Source organism: Galeopterus variegatus, unplaced genomic scaffold, assembly GCF_000696425.1.
Source record: "Galeopterus variegatus unplaced genomic scaffold, G_variegatus-3.0.2 Scaffold1187, whole genome shotgun sequence".
Classification (NCBI taxonomy): domain Eukaryota; kingdom Metazoa; phylum Chordata; class Mammalia; order Dermoptera; family Cynocephalidae; genus Galeopterus; species Galeopterus variegatus.
The window spans coordinates 439,550-446,196 of NW_007727298.1; positions in this window are offsets into that span (position 1 = coordinate 439,550).

Consider the following 6,647-nt stretch of genomic DNA (forward strand, 5'->3'; position numbering starts at 1 on the left):
GTGCCGTGATCCAACAGAGGGAGGGAACATTCCTAGGGCTACAAATATGAGAGGAGGGGAGAGCGTGAGGGGGAGGGAGGTTGGGAGATAATTGGGAGGGGACAAAGGGCACAAAAGTAATTTCTGGTAGTGGGTGTGCCCCCAGTATGAATCTAGCTCTCACATCATGGGCAGGAGGGGGGGACAATCAGCTTTGTATCTCATGAATATTCTTAATAAATAAATAATAATAAAAAAGTGAAATCTTGATTAGGGTGTAACAAACTGAAAATGTGATAGGATCAATGGACAGGTCAGAGCAGGGTTGAAGGATTATCATAGTCTAGGAAGAAAGATTTTGAATTGATAGTGAGATTATGGAAAGGCTACGATTGTTGGTCATGATAAGGTCTAGGTGAACATGGAAGAAAATGATGAGGTCTAGTGGAGGGCAAGTCATCAGAAGAGAAGAGATCAAGGAAGTAATGGGCAAGGGCATGGATCAATATGCTTAAAGGATTTCAACACCACCAAAAATTATAACAGTAGTTGTGAGAGAGGAACAGTGATCCTGGAGTTAAATCTTTAAGAAGTCAGGGGGAGTGACTTAGGAGATGGTAGTTAATTTCCAGAAAGAGGGATCATGGGTCCTTTATTTGATGGCATGAATTCAAGCCGGTGATGTTAGGGAGAAGGGAGAGAGAATGATCTGGAAGTGGCAATGTGAACTTAGGCAGCTTAGTCTTCCTTTATGCTGAGTATGCATGGGAGAGAATACATATCCACTGGTGAGGAAAGCCAGGAAGGCAGTATCGTCAGGTGAGAACTAGGTTCCGTGTAGAGTAATATAGATTACATACCACATACTGCATAATATGATATACACACATATACACATAATTGAGATGATTCCTTCTATAAATCTGGTTACCACTCATTTACAAAAATAACATTATATGATCCTGGTTTCCAGGATAGTAAACATTCTTCATAAATCTTATTTTTATTTTCTTTTTAATATACCATATATCAATGTGCCATCTGTCATTTAAATATATCTTTATACGGTCACATATTTACACTTGATTCCCATGTAAAAAAAGCTAAAATACATTTAAATTTTCCTCCTGTAAAGGTAAATTTATTTTAGGAAAAGACAAAGCATGAGGTAAAATATTTGCCTAAAGGTAAAATGTTTAAGAGGCATCTCTATTGTATTTTATGAGAGTGGGGCGAAGATGCCAGTTCTGTGTACTATTTCTGGCTCACCTTTGAATATCTGTATGCAAACTTTTGGCTTTTTTCTGAGAAGAAAACTTCTTTCCTAGAATTTTGTTCTTCAGTTGGAATATAGAGCTTAGCTGATTTTTAAAGCTCAATGATAATTAGAACAAAATACAAGTTTCATTACACATGTTAACTTCCATTATCATCTTTGACCATAGTTGGCATTTTTCATAACAACCCTTAAATTAGCTCAAAGATTTTCCTCTGGATTACCAGCCAGAAAAGTGTAAAATATACTACCACTAAACATCATCAAAAATAAAAATAACATGCATTTATTAAATGCTTCTGATATGTCATGCAATGTGATCAGCTGTTTATACACATTATCTTCTTTAATCTCCACGGCAGCCTTCAATGAAGGTATTTTTATTCCTACTTTATCAATGTAGAGAGTTTAAGATTATACAGCTGCAAAATTCCAGAGAAGGAATCTGAAGCCAGATCCATCTGAGCTCTGAAGCATATGTTATATATATGTGCATACATATCCATATATATATGTATATATACACATATACATATACATATAGATAGATAGATAGATGATAGATAGATAGATGTTTCCCCCCTTTACATGATTATAATGCCATTGAGGGCAGAGATTCTTTATCTTAATATCTCACAAACCACCTAGCATTTCCTTGTCAATAATGTACACAAGTATCCATGTCTGTATATGTTTTATGTATGTGTGCTCTGTGGGTCCTCAATGCATATTAAATGACTGCTTTTAAGATTATGAGGACCAAATCCCCATCCTTAAAGTACTTAGGTAAGAGGAAATATACATATTCACCCATGCGTAGTGTCCAATATCTTACGCTCTTGACTGCTTTTAAGATTATGAGGACCAAATCCCCATCCTTAAAATACTTAGGTAAGAGGAAATATACATATTCACCCATGCGTAGTGTCCAATATCTTACGCTCTTCCTCACTCAGAGAAGGCAACCAATAAATAAGATACAATGTAAGTTAGAATTATGAAAAGGGCTATGCTAAATATACAAAGCGTGGGGGACCAAAGAGGAGAGAACAATTCATTTTAATTGATTGATTTATAAAATGGTTCTCCTGGTTGTTTGCATTTCACTTTTTTGGGGACTCAACATTGTTTAGTACTATAATCTCTATCAAAGTGGGAAGAAATCCGATGCTTTTGATGTTACTACAGCTCATTTGCATCACAGCCTTCAATCTCTAATTGTGGTAAAAGTTGTCATCAAGTTAAAGTAATTTAAGGCATCTCAGGTTGATATAAAAGATAATTTTCAGAGTTCGGGGCCTTTCTCTTGTCCCTAAAATCATATTTTCATTGTTGGCTTTCACAAAAATATTTCTAAACTCATTTGTAAAGTTAGTGGCTGTGTATGAGGCTGCAATATCTTTTCTTCTTTCTACCTGTCTCTCACAGTCTATCCTTTACCAAAAGTTTCTGGGATCCCCCTGAATCCTAGCTACAGGAGCACAATTCCCAAGAATGGCCAAGGACAGAGGAATACACATACTGGCATATTATCCTAGTTACAGACCCTGGCCTGGAGTTTCCCCGTCTTAAGGTACATCCTTCAGACTACCTGCTGGTCTTCTCCTTTCTCTTTTCCAGACTTCAGTTTTTCACTTTTCTATCTGAACACTAGTTATGTTGCTTTCTTCCTCACCTCTCTGCATAGCTCTGTTCCCTTTGCCCCTAGCATTCAAAGAAGTAGGAACCCCAAATCCATTCATAGATGGCCTCCATTTTTTGCTCCTGGGACAACTATTCATGAACTTTCAGATGAAAGTGCCATGGAACAAAACTGAGGAGTAGGGGGAAACTGAGATGTCAGACATTCTTTCTGAGGTGAAGACCACCTGAATTTGGAAGTGGAGGAGTGACAGCGACTACAGTATCATTGCTATGACTATTGCCATCTGTTCCTGGCGTCCCAAGCAAAGGAGATTTCCCAGAAAAGTAAAGGCAATACAGTAAGTATACTGCTCACCTCAAGAGGAAACCTGCCTTCGTGCAAAGAGCTTTCTATCTGGGCCTGCTTGCCATGCCTTTCAGTAATGATTATGCATATCATTACATATGGGTCATGGTGACTTTGTTGTAAGATTTGTTATATTACAATATCACTTGATTGCAGCAGAATAAATATTTCAGGCTTCCTAGTTTATTGCTAAAACAGCATTATCGTTTGCTTATGACTGTCTGCTGGCAACCTATAGTGTTTAGAGGGAATACTAGGGGTTTGTGAATATTACTTTGCTTATGTAATCTGTGTAGCTCAGTTATAACTACTAAAATTACCTGGTTTACTTCCTAATTATTTTCGTATCCTTTACTGTCACCACATATCTGGTGGAACATTAGAGGTTACTGTATAAGCTGTTGATTTGACTCTACTTATTGATGAATAAGAAATGGTACAAATCAATAGGTCACTGATAACAACCAGTTGCCCTTGTCTTGTTCTATGGTATCAGAAGTGATCTGATCATAACAGCAGTAATTAAATTTAAACACCTAAATGCACATATGTATCATTATGTAAATCGATGTAAAATTTCAATATGCTATAAAGTTTAGCCTACAATGAAAGCTAGTAAGCATAAGACTTCACCAAATGTTTAGAGAAGAATTTCACTTTCAAGAGAATCAATCACTTCATAAATTAATAAAATATGTTATTACTATGTAAATTCATGTGCTTTTTTCAATACAGATTTAAAGTTCTAGCATAAAAATAGGACAAAATCAAAAGATGCCTTAACTTCTCCAAACCTTCCTTCACTTCCCCTGTTAAGAAGTCTTAAATTCTCCCATTATTCACTCCTTTGACAAAAGAACCAAATTTATGGTCTTAATTTTAGAGTAATTATCAACCAATATAGGAGTGATAAGAGAATGAAATTTTCTCCCTCTTCACAGAGGCTTGAAAACAAGGGACACTGGACATGTTTGATGTTGGGAAAGGATGAAGAATCATTTAAGAAGAACCCAATTAGAGCTGAAGGGAATAGCAGGCCTGGGTGAGAAAACCTATGAATAAAAAATGAATTAGGAAAACCTGGGGAGAGGCAGCAGAGGAATTCCTCAAGTATCTCTAGGTTCACTGTGATGGAGATGGTTAACCTTGCTATGTATTAGATTGAAGCCAGCAGGTAAAAATATAAAGGGACATATCTTGGTTTGATAAAACAACTGTATAATAGAGTCATTCAGAGATAGAATCATCTGCCTTAAGAGGAAGTGGATGAATTAATGTTGGGAGAGGCTGACATTTAATTTTTATAATTTTTTTAGAAAGAGTTCCAAGGTAGGGGCTTCCAGTCAAGATGGTGGAATAAACAGTCCCCAGCGTCACTCTCTCCCACAAATTAACCAATTTACAACTATAAAAAAAGCAACACCAGCAAAGTTGGGGCTGCTAGAGCTCAGGGGAAGAGGAGGAGAGACCTAAGGAGTGCATGAAGGCAGGAGAAGCCATGATGAGAAAAAGAAAAAATCACTCCTATCATTTCGGGCTGCAACCACCTTAAGACAGGAACAGGAGCTGGCAAAAGCTGCAGCTGTGCCCTTTGGATGAAGTTGCATGGAGGCGGCAGTGCAGAAGAGGGCCTTGGTGGCCCCCAGACCAACAAGACCACTAATAGGGTTCCTGTGGACTCACATAGGAGCAAGGAGCCACAACGACTGAAAAAAAGGAGCCACTCAGAGGCTGGTGAGTCATCTCAAGGGACCAGCACACTGCCTGTCCCATAGGAAGTGTTTGCAGGAAGGGTGGTGGGGGAGGCAGGCCCACCGGAGGAGCACTGGGGCACAACAAGAACAGCTGACTGGCACCCCAATCAGCACAGGACCACTCAGAGGAGACTGGTCAGGAATATAGAATTGCATGGGGTGCAGTTTGATGAAAATACTCAGGTCCAGATCAGAGTTTCTACACAAGCCAGCTGTACTGGGTCTCTGGAGAGCTGGAAGTACCTATAAAGACAACCATTAAAACCTGAGCTGCACAAAAAGCCTTCCCTAGGGAATCAGCAGCAAAGCAGCAATTTAGCTCAACCACACAGCTCAAGTGCTGGTTCCCACAGGAAGTTCCCCCATTTTAGAAGTAAGCAAAGGACAAAAAATCAGTTCTGGCCCAGGCACATTGCCAGGACCTCTGGACCTCCCTCCCACAACCAGGTACACCACCAGCACCAAGGAGCATGCCAAAAACATCAGCTCCATGTGGGTGACCCACCACAGCCACCACAATAACCACAGCTGCACAAAAGTAGCTAGAAGCCACAACTACCATGCAGATGGTCCACCAGCCACTGGAGTGCATTGACACAAGGAGACTCACCAGAAGAGACCAAAGTAAAGAAGAGGATGTCTCTCTCCACAAAGCCCACTCCACAGTGACAGAAGTTACCTGCTCTACAATAATACTGAGGGACCTGAACACACTTCTCAGCATTGGACGGATCATCTAGGCAACAAATCAACAGAGTAACCATTACTATTTCAAAAGGAGAAAAGAAATTTAGGGTAATTAGAGGGGGAGGGAGAGACGAAGAGGGGTGTGGGGAGAGATTGGACAAAGGGCATAAAGAATAAGTTCAATTTGTAGCAATATATATGCTAGAAATATTGATTTGATCAATATATGTCAATGTTGAACCCCAAAAATATGCATAATCAATTATGATTCAATAGAAATTTTTAAAAAAGAAAGAGTTCCAAGGTGAATAATCAAATTACATGAATATAAGAACATGTTCAACCCAAGTGGAGGTCTTGGGTGCATATAAGGTTTCTATGTATCCGTGATAATGATGAATACTGACAGAACAAAAGAGCCATGGAGAAGGAGAGAGAGAGAGAAACAATTTGGTTTCATTCAGTTTTCAATCCAGTTTATCAAGCATCGATTATCTATGATGTGCAAGATAGTACATTGAGCATATTACAATTCCCTCCAGCTTGATTCATTTAAGATAGGTTTATTTATTTATTTATTTATTTATTTATTTATTTAATTTTTTTGTCTTTTTTCGTGTCCGGCAACGGACCGCAACCCTCAGTGTCGTGCCCGTACCGGACCGGGACCGGCAACGGGATCGCAACCCTTGGCGCTGTCCCCGCCCCTGGCTCAGCCAGTGAGCGGGAACTGGTCTGTATGTGGGATCCGAACCCTCAGCGGGAGTGCCGCCGCGCTTCCCAAGCGGCGCACTGTAGCAGTGCGCCACCGGGCCGGCCCCTAAGATAGGTTTATTGAGTAGCTATAATGGGCTGCACATTCTACAAGTAGCTGAGTATAGAAGGAAGAACACACCATTATCATCCCCTTGAAGAACTGAAAATCTGGAAGTGCATAATAGGCATTTATAGTGTATGAACA